Source organism: Alligator mississippiensis, chromosome 4, assembly GCF_030867095.1.
Source record: "Alligator mississippiensis isolate rAllMis1 chromosome 4, rAllMis1, whole genome shotgun sequence".
Taxonomy (NCBI): domain Eukaryota; kingdom Metazoa; phylum Chordata; order Crocodylia; family Alligatoridae; genus Alligator; species Alligator mississippiensis.
In genome coordinates, this window is record NC_081827.1 from 16,213,651 (window position 1) to 16,227,988 (window position 14,338).

The window sequence follows — 14,338 nt, forward strand, 5'->3', positions numbered from 1 at the left end:
GGGTTTCTGCCTTTCTGGCTCCTGTCCCTCTACTCTGGTTGGTCCTTTAGCCAAGGCCCACTGTGCTAGGCCACTTCCCTGATTAGCATCATTTCTGCTGTGCCCTGGGGAGGGTTCCCCTGTTCCCTGGCCTGTAGAATGGCTTACGCTAACTCCTGGGTGTTTCAGGGGCCCTGCTGGCTCTCAGGACTAGATTCCTTGATTGGCGCAGGCTCTGGGCTTATATAGCTCAAGCCTGAACCCTCTTCTGGTCATGTGACTCTCCTACTGGCTGACCTGCCCACAAGGCTGTTTCTTAATCTTGCTCTGCTGGTTGCCTGCGCCCAAGCCACAAACCTCAAAGGGCACATCCAGACACTATACACTGCACATGCAGGCATTCCCCATGTTGCTACATAACAGCATGGGGTTTTCTTGACCTGGGGTCAAAAAAAACCCACACCAAAAAAAAGTAGGGCAGCACATGTGGCAGCAGTGTGTACCGTGCAAAACCGGGTCCAGCCAGGATCCCTGGAAAATTCACATTCCCACTCATGGGGACGCAGCCAAAGGGACCATGCCACCATTCAGTCACAGGGCCAGGGCTCCTTGCTACAGTAGGCAATTAGAATGGTGGTGGCACCAGGAAGAGGAATGGGGAAGAGAAAGAACAGAGCCGGGAAGTGGTTGAAGGGAAGGGGGCAGCTGGGATCAGTCTTGGTGAGCACACTTCCCTCCAGAGCCAGGAAGGGAACCCAGGTTTTTGAGTCACACCATTCCTCTGTCAGCATACATCTGTAAAACCCATGAGTAAAGTGTTTGTGTTTGGGGCTGTATTTGGCACACACAGGCCAGGTCCTGAAGACCAGACTCAAAATTTGACAGCAGTCACTAACAATTCTGTTTGAGAGTGGACTGCAGGAATGGCCTCCAGCTGAAAGGATGAATTTATATCAATTCAATCTTACTGGTTGAACTCTGTCCTCTTTATACCATTGCACTGGTCCCAGGAGATGCACAAGTCGCTCTGGAGACGGTCGGTGTGAAGCTAATATTTTTCACATGTTCAAATGGAAGGTGCTTGAGATGAAAAAGATATGAATTCAGTCTTCTTGTCACCTCTCTAAAGCTTTATTGCCATCATCTGGGGGCTCAGGAGGAAAGTGCCAAGTCTAACATCATGTACAGCATCACTTACAGAAACAGGAAAGAAGGCTGAAGGGAAAAACAATAGAAAGGCATGAATCCTATGTGGTTTCCAGCTCAACACGTATGTCACTGGGCCACAAGGATAAGGGACCAATAATTTTTATAGAGTTTCCAATCCTGCAGAAACAGTCCATCATTTCTTTGGGTTACACCATGAGCTGTGCATGACAGTTCTGTTCCCTGTAACTTTTTGCTAAAACTTTAATAGCTTGGGCAGAATTTACCACGCTTGGTGTGGGATAGCTGCCTCACAAGGATGGATTTTTGTTTTGTTTGGGTTATATTTTTTTTAACATACAGATGAAATAATCCAGCTATTTCTGAGAATGAAGCTAGGGGAAATATTGTCAGAAAATACTGCAGAGAATATTCAGTGCTTTACCTGTGTTAAAGTATTCTGGAATCTTTTTCTTTGAGACGGTCTCTGCTCCCATGATTTGCAACAGGGTTCAAATGTTGTAGGTAGGTATAATGATCCAGATAAGGAATGAGAAGTCTGAAAGCTTGTCAAACTTCTCTTCCAACTATACAGTTGGTCCAATAAAAGAAATCACAAAAAAGCTCTGGGCTCTCATACTAATCAGCTCAATATTCTGTCTAGTTCAGTGATTCTCAGCTATAGTAATGGGGTAAAAAGGTCCTTTGAAGCATACCAGTGTGAAGTGTGAAGATTTAAGCAGATAAACGCAGGCCCAGGAATTCCCTGCCTGGCTGCTCCCCACTCCTGCTGCTTTGCACCTCTGCAAGGAGACAAAGACTGTTATAAATAAGTTTTAAAAGTGGGGAGTCAATTCACAAAAGTAATGGTAGGATGTCTTGAATATAAAAGGCTGAAAACCACTGAACTACTCTGCTGTCCGGCACTAGACAAGTACCAGTTAAGTTTCATCTCAGGTACTGTAATGGCAGAGAATATTTGTATTGTTCATATCAATGCCTAATCCTTTTCTGAAACCTAATATGTGCTTCAGCTCAGTAATATCTTGTGGCAATGAGTTCCACAGATAAATTGTGTGCTGTATTAAAAAGGTAATCCTTTTTGCTACTTGTAATATTTGCCTGGCAGTTTCATGAAAATGTTCCTCATTTTACTGTCTCATCATCTATCATACCATCCTTTATTTGACTCATGTCTAAATGGGAATAGCTGCAAATTAATCTCATCTCATGGGCTTCTTTCCAAGTGTCTAAAGTGGTTAGTTGGCCTTTTATTTTTATAGTTGGGTTTTTATTTTTCTGCTAAATCCTTCAGGTACTTGTATATAGTAATAGGGAAAATAAGAAAACAGGAGCTTGCAAAATGTACATACCCGAAGAAATGAAACTCACTGAGTCATTGTAGCCATAAGGCCTTCTTCAAACCAGAGTCAGGTTTTTTTTTCATAATTTGTGCAAGGTCTTGTAGCTAAAATGTTGCCTGTGGTTCTGTTTTCTCTTTTTTTGCGTGCATATAAATGAATTGCCTTTGCTTGCATTTCACACAGCAATTTCACACCACCTTTACTTTCAGATTTGATTTCGTTTTACGAAGAGGGTTTTTTTTTTCTCTCTCTCTTTTTTTCCATTTTAGGAGCTAGAGTAGTTAGCATCTATGTCAGATCTAAAATAAAAGAAAAGAATGAGGGGGGAAATGCTGCATGAATCGAGCATTTAGTAAACTGCATAATTGTCAGTATACCATCACTTTCACAAATATATAGAATTTCCCATGGCCTTCTAACATTGCAATCTTCTCTCCGAGTTACTCGGAGACCTGTTGGCACTGGGGGTAACCCCAGAGCAGCCTCATTGGTGTACTTCTGAGTTTCGAAAGGACAGAAGCAGGTGATGGGTGCTCCATCCTTTTTTCACCCAATCTAACATCGTGGCAGTATAAAATAACCCTTTGTGAACAAGTGTCCTGCAAGTGACAGTATACCATGCAGGGCTGGATCCAGCAGGAGGGGGTGCAATGGTGCAGTTACACCCTCTTTGATTCCTGCTACACCTACATTTTAAAACCAGGTACCCAGGAGAGTCAGCCACACTTCTATTTAGGTAGTGCTGAGGGAGTCAATTGTCTCATTTTCAATGTACCTGATACCTGCTAATCTCTCTTCACTCTACAGGTGATAACAACCCTGTCTCCTGTTTAATGGCCTTGATGTTCTATTAATCAAGCTATCCTTTCTTCTGCAATTTTGCTCTCTGTTAGCTCTTCCTGGCTTTTCTATTTCACAGCCCTGCAGACTGTTTTAGTTCTAGCTAAAATCCTTAATTTAGGTATGGTAATATTAATTCAGGTGAACTTTAACTCAGGTGTGGAAATGATCAACAGTGAAGTGTTAGATACACTGTCAAGATGCTTAGGAAGAATAGATTTTGTTTTCTGAATCTGAATAAGACATGTACATTTAACTGTAATGACTACAGGACTAGTAAAACAATATATTTGGACTATTTTTGCCTAGTTTATTTATTTTTTAACAATATATAAGCTAGCAAATGAGTACAGTTAAAGTTATATTTGTTTTTGCTTTGATTTTAAATGGATTAATATAGCACTAATAGTACAGAATATTAGTAGAGCTTCTAGTTTCTCTTTAGCTAGAGAAAAATATGTTTGTGCTATGTGATACTGATATACCAGAACACCTGTACCCAGTAGCAGTGGGAGAAAATATTATTAGGGGGGGACAAGGGTGGTTGTGGGGCTGGCGTGCGTTGGTGCTGTGTGGCTTTGGAAGGGTGCATGGCAGGAGCGCTGGGTACAGTGCTGTCGCGGTGAGGCATGGCAGTAGTGCCAAGCAGCACTGGATGCTGTGGGATGGTGCTGCTGCTGCTGTCACCAGACGCTGAAAAATTAGTTTTGTGGGGGCTAAGTCCCATTAGCCCTGGCCTTGCACTGCCTATGCCTGTACCCCCATTTTCAATGGCACCCACTCCATTGTTCAGATTAGCTGCACTGTAGCAATGCTCCTTTTTGTCACTAGTGTAGCAAGAGACCTTTTTTTGCCTGCCCCCCACCCCAATGTGAAGCCCCTCCATATGGCAAAAAGCCCCTTTTGTAGTATGTGCCCCCATTTGGGGATGCTTTCTCTTTTCTACCTTTTCTTCCTTGCTCCCTCTTCTTCTTTTATATTATTATTATTATTATTTTAATAGAACATAAGGTGTACTGGTAATAAAATAGATTGTAGATGCTTTTATGCGTATAAAATAGTATTCTGCATCAGTATGTCCCCCTCCCCCCCATTGTATTTGGTCTATTTGTTGTATGTGCCATGGCATTTCACTCTTTTATGTTTTATATTCTATGCTTTTTAACTCTGTAACAAATGTACTTGAAGTTTAAAGGTAAATTGTACCATGTAACAATGTTAGCAAGGGCAGGAATCAAACTACAGCTTCTCTGTATGGAGCGGGTCCCTGAATTAATCTTGATTGATTGCGTAACACAGTAGTTAGACAGGATGCAATTAGCTAAGGAGCTGCAATTAACGCCTAGGAAACTACAGACTAAGGAGAGGAAAGGATCAATACAGAGCCAGGAACTCCCTGAAACTTTACTGTTAGAGTACAGAAGCCCTGGTTTGAACTAATCAATGCCAAAGACTGACTTTTGGGACTGAATACTGCCTCCCCCCCCCCCCCCCGATCAACTGCCCTCAGAGCCCTATTCATCACAGCAGCGAATTAAAGCTTCATCACGTACCTGCGGACGTGACCCCTGGGGCTGACAGCTGCCATCCAGCAACCACCAAGGGGGATGTCCCATGAGGTCAACGACCCCTGGATTGGGTAAACCTGAGAATTGGGGAGTCACCAAAGTCTGCCAGAGAGGGATAAAAGGCAGTGAAGAATGACCCCCAATGGCACCCTCTCTGACCTGATCAGCACCCTGCCTGTCCAGCCAGAAGGACCAGCTGGTGACCCGCTTCTGAAGCAACATCGCACTGAAAGAAGGCTTGACTGGCCATCGATGGTGGACTCCAGTGCTTGGGGATAGGTATATCTTGACATCGGTGCTTAGTGTTCATAGCTAGCTACTGTGAGTGTGTGTGCGCATGAATGTGTGTGTGTTTGAGGCGATCAGCCCGCAGGTTTGTGATCTGACTTCTGCATCCGTCTAATAAACTAGAATTTTATGATGATCCTGTGAGTTGGTCCTTTGTAGCCAACACTAGCAGGGACAGGACATAACAAGTTCATAAAGTAGGAGCACAAGCAGCCACAAGCTAGCAGAGAGCAGATTTAGATTGGACATTAGGAAGAACTTCTTCACAGTTCGAGTGGCCAAGGTCTGGAACGGGCTCCCAAGGGAGGTGGTGCTCTCCCCTACCCTAGGGGTCTTCAAGAGGAGGTTAGATAACCATCTAGATGGGGTCATCTAGACCCAGCACTCTTTCTTGCCTATGCAGGGGGTCGGACTCAATGGTCTATTGAGGTCCCTTCCGACCCTAACATCTATGAATCTATGAATCTATGAGCACCAACTGCATAGAGTTGAATCCAAAGCCCCCTCAGAGACTGTCTTTGACTTTATTAGGCTCTAAACTTTGTCAGATAGCAGCTATCTGGGAACAGCCACTAAAAGGGAACTTATATAACAATGTATATAACAGCAAAGGAAAAGAAGAACACAGTAGCAAGCAAGATATATGCACCCATAGAAATGCATCTCAACAAACACAAAACAGTGGGCTATAGAAGCATTTATTAAGGAGAATAGGGCTTTAATCTGAGCTACCATGCCAAATTCCAGTTCTGCTGATGTTAGTTTGCTCAGAATAATGGTCTCCACTTCCTGTCCTAAATTCATTTGTGCTGCTAAACAGATGTTTTATTCTTCCATCCAAAGGTGGCTGCCTGTCAGTCACGTGAAAAGATTATCTAATAAAACTTGGGAAAGCTGCTGCATAACAATGTCCTCCATTTTGGATAAATGAGACAAGAAGCATTTGTTCTCATGGTGTGTGCTGATAATTTGATATCGCTGCCTCCCAGATTGTAGGTGTGCTACTCCTCCGATTATGAGCAGGAGTATTTTCCTTCATCTGGGGGATGCTGTTCACTCTGCTCCTGCTGTTGAATTCAATCTCAGTTGTTTTTCTACCTTGCCTTTCAAATCAAAATAATGATTCTACCAAACACAATAGCAAATGCAGGGCAAAATGATTCCTGTTGATGCATGCAGAATCTGCGCAGGTGATCCTGTTAAAAGCACACAATAAATGTCTCTGCAATTATACAGATTCACTTCATGTATGTGGAATCCCTTCACAATAAAGATGACAGATTTATTTCTGTTTGGGGCTGTGGATTACAATTTTCTTCTTCACTTCGGGACCAATGCAACACTGATGCTAGCATAAATAAGCAGTATAGTTTGGAATGGGAATTTGGAAACTCAATGAGTTTACAGCACACCTGCAATAGTCAAATGTGTGACATATCAGCAAAATATTTAGACTTCAATGATTTCAAGCAGGCTCAGTTTTGGGTGGGTTGGAACGTTAACTGGGCCACGGCCCCCCGCTCAAGTCCACTCATTGCTACAACCCTGGTGTTAGTTAGGATGGCATTTGGACTCAGGGCTTCCACCTGCTGAAATGATAAGCTCAAAGGTTGTAAAGCTGGAAGAACCAATCCTCCCGTTTGCATAACACAGGGCATAGCATTTTACCTGATAATCTGGCAACATGCTGTAAAATGGTAGAGGCTTATTTGAGGTTAATTGGAAAATGCTCTTGTATGTTAACCCTAAAAATGATGTTGCATTTGGTTGGCCTAATGTCAGAGTGTATCTATGGCAACTAAACTAACATTTTTGTGGGTGGGAGTTCAAGTGCATAGAAGTAGGAAGAACAAACTTCTTTAAAAATTGACTAGGAAAGATATGAAAAGAAGGTAATATAGCTCATAAATCTCCTCTAAATCCAAAGAATTATGGAGTGCCTCTCAGAACATTATTTGATATGAAGGTAAAAAAAAAAAAGAAGTTTTAGAAACTTTGGTGAACAAAGCCATAATCATCGAGTTTTCTAATTCTCCTTCATAGTTTACTGATATGAAGATGAAGTCATTATTTTAATACCCCTTTTTCCCAATTAAGCTTATTGTCCATGAAAAGTCTCATAAAGACATTGCACTTCATTAGTTTCAAGATGCATTACCATACAGACTATAGGGGGTTGAAACCTGCCCCAGACTATTATAATCACAACATTAGCAAGATAGGCCTACAATTGCATTATGTTTTATATTAATGCCCTAACAAGCAGTCTAGTTACAGAAACATCCTCATTTTAACCTTCAGTGTTTGCTGGATTAATAACTCCATTAGTGTCACACAATTTCCCTTCTGTCTTTTTGGTGATTTATTGATATTGAGCCACATTTTAAATGTTTTTTTCTGCAATGCAAGTGAAAGGCATGGCATTATCAGCACAGTGTATACATATGTATATGTACATGTACATGTACATGTACATGTACAAGTGAGTGCAGCAGGAACGTAGACAATGGACCACACAGCTATAAGTTGTTTAGTCAGGACTGTAGAGACCTGCCTGGAAAGGCAAAATAACAACTTCCAACTCTTTATATAGCAACTTTCCCCATACATCATAAAACTCTTTACAAATGAGGGAGTATTAGTCCCATTTTATAAATGGGGAGACTAGGGCACAGAAGGTGGAGGGATTACCCAGCATCCTACCAGCAGACAGGAACAGAAATTGGGCATTGATTCCTGAATCCCATGCCCTCACTGTCAGTCCATGCTGCTGCTACAGGATACAGCTATATTACATGTAGTTAAATCCTGAACTCTGTCTAGCAAGCAGATTAAAGCTAATATATACCACTATGAAGGCAAGATCTGTGCTTGTACTGTTTAAAGTTGTGAAACAGGAGACTTAGAGATTGCATTTACAATAGCAGCCTCTGGGTCCTGCCGGGACTTCCAAGGTTTAGAATTAGAAACATTCAGAATAAAGTTCACGAGTTTATCTTATGTTAGCTATCAGAAAAGAGCAGCAACATGCACAATGATTCTCTGAGTCCCCAGACTGGCAAGGAGGACAAAGCTGCTGAGCTACTATTTATGTACAAGTGAAGAAGAGCAGAACACTGTATGCCTTTTCTATAAATTTTGGATACAACCCGAATAAAATTCAGAGCTCCCTCCTCCCAGGTGAGTCCCCTCTCACAGAGCTACAAATTCATGTTCCTGCTTCTTGTTTTCTCTGGCCTACATATGCAATCTCTTCTTTAGACCTGGTAGAAACATTTCCAATGTAAATGGAAGCCTAAGAGTCATGAAGGCGACCCCGAGGTATCAGCCATGGAAGGCTTAGGTGGGCTTAAAGGTGCACTGGATGCTGCAATGATGAGGATTGTGTGCCCTGCAGCAACAATGCAGGTTTACAGGCAGCCAAGAACTGGCTTGGTCTGGGTCCTCCTCCTGATGCTGGTCCTGTGAATTCCCTGCATGAAACGCATGAGAGCAAAAGACCTCAGGTTTCTATGGCCATCCCAACCATGCTGGATCTTCTCTCTGCAAAGAGTTGGTATCAGGCCATCTCCACAATATGGTCTAAGGCACCTGTGACAACTCCAATCCTTGCACATAGTTCCTTGTGGAGATGGAGGGTGGTTTCTAACCCACAGTGTTTGCCCACTAGCCATGTTATCCCAACAAGTATAGTGTAACCAACCAGTCAACGGGTATTTCAGGTCCCCTGCCTGTGTTATTGGCAGAAGATACAAGCTTTTTATAGCCCCCAGCACAGCCTTACAAAGCCTTGGCTCTTGAGGTCCACGTACTGTAGTTTCTTTCCTCTGGGGATCAGCAGAGAGGGGGCCTGTACATGTTCATGAATACGTTACAAAGCCTCTCTGGCTCTAGTAAATTTTGAAAACAATAAATGAAGTGTTGGATTCATTTACAAGTGGAAGGAGGAAGAATTAAAACTGAGCTTGGTGTAGTGTTTGCTGCTTCTGAAATTTCACAGCAGGATTTTGAAGACTGGTTAGAGAGGTGAAGTTGTAGAAAACCTCAGTGCTCCTAAAATAACACATGGATGTATCTTTGCTCCCCTGGGTGTCATTACAGTGAAGGTAACATATGACTTAACAGGATATGCTAACTTATAAGGCAAAGAGATCATTCATTATTTTACAGGGACTGGTCAAAACTCTTTTTATGCCGGCTTGTGAAGTATAAGATTGCTGGAGGATCTGAAAATAAAATATTGTGAAGATCACCCTAAAGTTTCAGGGTTTGGTAACCTGGGATGCCAGTGGCTGCATCCTCTGCATCCAACCAATCCAGTTCAGATTTTGTCAATGGCCAGCTGATCTGCGCTGCCCTCCACAGTCCATGGAGGGCTACTTTCTCACCTTCCCCCACTGCAGTCTTTTCTTATCATCCTTACTTGCCAAGCTTGTTGACAACAAGGGTGAGCAGAGGCTGCAGTGAAGAAGTGAAAGAGAAGCCCTTTGCATGGAGCATGGATGGGCTGGAGCAGTGGCTGGGGATTGGCTTCCCACAGCCACAGCCAGGTCACAAGGGGGCATCCTGCCATTGGTAGACGGCTGCCGACCCCTGGACTAAACCAAACGTTAGTCATTTTTGTAAAGGCAGCTCATGGTTTGAAAGATGATAGTAGAAATTTTAAATATACGAAAACAAAAGCAGTGCTGGAGACGGGATAATTCTTAGATTTTACAGAGCTCATCCAGTACTTTTTTTTTAAAGTCAAATGTAAAGGCAAAACTTCAGGTCTTATAAATTTGGGATCCAATTCCAATATGTAACTAGAGTGAAAAAAGTACCCCTAAAATACTCATTTTTTTTTTTTTGCAGCGGTAACCTTGATGGTTTCAAGGTTACCATGAACTTTGTATTGAGTGCGTATCAGTATCAGTAACAAAAGAGAATGCATTTGCTCCATTGACTCGTGGGGAGCCCGAAACTACCTACAAAAGGGGAATAGATGACAAGGGAAGAATAAGACCTTCAATTGATATACATTAGCGTTTATGTTACTATAACAAGCTAGTGTTTGGAAAAGCAGCCACACCTGCTATGTGCCAGGTGTTACAAGGAATTCCTGATAGTCATTGCAACTTGAACAATACACTGGTCATAGGATCTAGTAATACAAAGCTTCTTGAGAATCTCGTACTGGCAAGGTAACCTGAATGTAGTCTTAGAGCAAACAATCATATAATAGAGAAGTGGGGCTGAAAGGGAACTCTGACATCTTCTACTCCAACCCCCTACTCTGCCCAAACCATCCTCTAAAAATCCATAATCTAAACTCTTTGTAAAATTACCATCAGCCCTAACACAATGCAACACATAACACCCAAACCTTCCACAGGTGAAGCAGGGGAACCATGGCAGTCAGCATCATGCTTCTATAAAAGGTTGTTTATATGCTCAACAGATCCTAGGTAGAGGGCCATGTCCCCCACTACAGAAGAAGACAAAAGCCCCCACAGTCCATACCAATCTGACCACGGGGTAAAATTCCTTCCTGAAACCAAATATGGTGGTCAGTCAGACCCTGTTCCCGTTAGCCAAGAGTCTCTGGCTTTAAGTCCCAGCTGGAGCATTGGCACACCCCAGTCAAAATCCCCAGCCTTGGCTGCAGGCAGCGCCCAATGCTTTTGAGGAAGGTTTAAAAATCCGCTGACATGTGTAGCAGAAAGGGGAGGAGGAGGCAATTAGCAAAGTCCAGAAGCATAGGAAATACCCATAGTAGAACATAGGCATAGCTAAACTTATATCATACCGGGCCAGTCTCCACCCTCTTCTCAAACACCTTCAGTCCATGGCTTCCCTAGGCATAAAACATACTGTTTTCAGAGATTCTGTTCTATACAGGGGCCATACAATATATGATGCCTTTACATTTCTAACCAGAATTTGTAAATCCTATTTGTAAGTTTGTACAGGCTATTGTAATTCCTATCTGTAAATTTGTAAGCCTATTGTATATTTAATGCTAACAGTTTTTGATGGTTATATATTTAAGATTTTTTGGTCTTTTAACACTAGTCAGGTAGAAAGAAATTGAGTAGCGGGTCTTTAAACAGTTTGTCTTGTTCAGAGGCATACGTTTTTTTTAGGCAGCAGATGCTATAATGAAGTAGGTTGTCACCTAGGAAAACGTAAGCCTCTCCAAATGCATCAGTCTCTAAGGTGCCACCCTCCCTGCTTTCTGCCTGACTTTAGGCAAATACAGGTAACCACATCTCTTCAAACAATTTGTGAGCCCTGTCCTCCCAGTTGTGCAGAGGGGTAGTTAGCCTGCCAGACCCTCCATGTACACACACATGTGGGTCCTTCCTCCCCAGTCAGCTGTGAAAAGAAAGCAAGAACAAATAACGCTTCCAGGCAGGTGTGCTATCAACTAAAGTCCCAATTTTGATGCCATTACTCCACCCACTACTCCATAAAAAGAGGCTGGGAAGCAAGAGAGAAAGGCAGAATCTGGTGCTGTTCTGATTATTCCATTTTATTCAGAGAGTAGCACTCTGCCCTTTATCTGGGTCACTATTAAGCTTTGCTTTACTGTTAATTCTTGTGCTACATTTTCTTCATTTGTTCCTTCTTCATAAGCAGAGGCTTGATCCAGTAAAGCTCCTTGTTCCTCCTGTGGTGACTTGAGTTCAGAATTGTCATGATTCAATGAATCTGCAAAGAAAGTATTTTAATTACCCTCATTTTATTTCTCTCCCTATTTTCTAGGATGTCCAGGGCTTCTTTACCTTCTTTCTAGTCCCCTGAGGCAAAGAAAAATGTTTCATGTCAAGTTATTGTCTTGTCTCCCAAATTGCACTAAATCAGCACTTCTCGAATTGTGAGGCTGCTTTCTATGAGGAGGCTTCAGCTTCAGGCAAAGGAAGACTCAAGTGATGGGAAAATTGCCAGGGAAAAGGGACACTTTGATTTATGTAGGAGTCTGCAAAACCAGGGATGGGCTGAGGTTGCAAAATTCACCTCCAGATTTCAAAAGTGTCCAGATTTTAATCTGGCTCATTGTAGAGATAAAGATCTATTTGCAAATCTAGAGTTAGTAACTGGCTTTGGACTCTAGGAATCCAGAGCACTTTTCCAGGAGAAACTAGATACATAGTTTAGATTACTGATTATTTGCTTGACGTAATAGTGCTTGACATATTCAGTCCAATAAGGACCATTACTGACCCAGTATTCTATATACTCACAGATTTTGAGTGGAAGTGCAAAAATCACCTGGAAGGGGGAAATTCCTGCAGTTCTGGTCCTCCTCTCCCCTTATGACAAACGCTCCACTCAAATGTCCTGCATTCCCAAGGTTAACACCCCATTGCCCAAGACACTGTACATCTATATGCACATCATAAACAACAATTCCTGTCCAAAGAGCTTGCACACACACATGGAGTAGTATTGTTATCTTCATTGGGGTGAATAAATACCTCATTTGCACCTCCCAGGTGATTCTACTTGCCCAAGGTCACACAAAAATGAATGCAGACATGAAATCAAATTTCCTGAATTCCTGACCAGCATCTGAAGCATGATATTATCCTCCATCTCTTGTAGATACTTGATTTTGGTGATGACCTGAAAAAAATATTTTCTTGGTGTGGTTTGCAGCGGTTCTGAAAATTCAGGGTGGCAGAGTTTTTCCAAAGCCCTGGAAAGAAACATCACCAGCTCTGTGAACAATTAGGTATTTGCTTCATGCTCTTATTAACAAGGCAGTTCCTTAGATGGTGGCTCAAGCATTAGTGCAGTTAGCTGAAAAATGACAAAAGACTGGATAAAATGCTTGCCTCTTGGGCTCCGCACTGTCATTCATCCACTGAAGCTTCAGAAGTTCCTCGGTGTGCTTTGTTCGGCAAGAGGCTTACTGGAACCACCACATGCTGTGTCAAACTACCAGGAAATCCTGTATCAGTACATCCTTTTCAAACTGTCATTGAACTGTATGGACCTAAAGAGTGATAAGCATTAATAATACCACATTCTTCTTATCCATTGCCTCTCAGTTTAGTTTCAGTGTATTTTACCGTGAACTCAGCTTTTTAAGTCTCAGCCAGTCTGTTGCAATTTCCCCCCCCTCCTTCAAAAGTGGTGTTTAACCCATCACATATGGATGAGAACCACAGCAATATTTTAAAGCACTTCTTATCTAAAGTCAGAGGTCAGTGTCTTTTCTTCATAACCTTGAATTTCCAACTGTAAATGTATCAGTGCTGTTACACTTCCAGGCGGGTTTTAAACAAACATTGCTTGCAGCATCTCAATCCCGTATGCTTTGTTCATTCCCCACTACCCTCCAAATCTCTACATAATTACGAACCCTTCTAGACATTCAGGTAAAGGTGTGATGGGACCTGATGCACAATCCACACAATCACGCCTCCTGCCATGCCACACATGCACGGCAGAAAGCATGATTATGGGATCAAGCATCAGATCCTGTCTTGTCTCATTGCCAGTGCAGGGGGAGCCTTGGACTGAGCTCCTGGGCTCCTCCTGCATTGGCTCCCACTGCTGTGAGCCCTGCAGCTGAGGAGGTTTGCAATGGGGCCAGCACATGGAAGCTGCCCCTGGTGGGGTGCCCTCTCAGCTGTGGGACTGACAGTGGATAGTGCACCCCTGTGGCTGGGAGCCCCTCAGTTGATGGGGCTTGCAGCCACAGGGGAGCATCTACTCATGCTTTCAATTAATGGTGCAATGAAAACAAGCCACAATATTATTGCACTTTTTTTGTTGAAATTCAAGCAATAAGCAAGTTGTGTCACACCACTAATTCACTGAATGGGTAGCTGGGTCACAACTTAACCAGTTAATCACACCTTACTTGTAATGTGTAGATGGGGCCTTAGTCATAACCCTTCAGCAGAGAGAGGAAGGAAAGTCTTGCAGTTAAAGAACTGGACTGAAGAGACTCAAGTTAAATTCCTGACTTGCACAGACTTCCTTGATGGACTTGGGCAAAGAGACTTAGCTGTTTGACTTCCATTTTTGGTGCCTACACCCACATTTGGACCCACAGACTCCCCATTCAGCTGTTGACTAATCCTGGAGGCACCTAAAGTCCATAGATACCTAAGGGCATCTATACACATGCTCCAGGGGGGAGCATTAATTAGAGTGGCT

General features: G+C 42.7%; 1 long non-coding RNA gene across 1 annotated transcript; it reads right to left on the reverse strand.

The window, feature by feature from the left end:
- Positions 1-11,673: 11,673 nt before the first annotated feature.
- Positions 11,674-13,194, reverse strand: LOC109283196 (uncharacterized). The gene is made up of 2 exons (XR_002090291.2): positions 12,646-13,194; positions 11,674-11,878 (listed from the first exon to the last, which is right to left on the reverse strand). It is a non-coding gene; the product is annotated as an uncharacterized LOC109283196 (long non-coding RNA).
- Between the last annotated feature and the right edge of the window lie 1,144 nt (positions 13,195-14,338).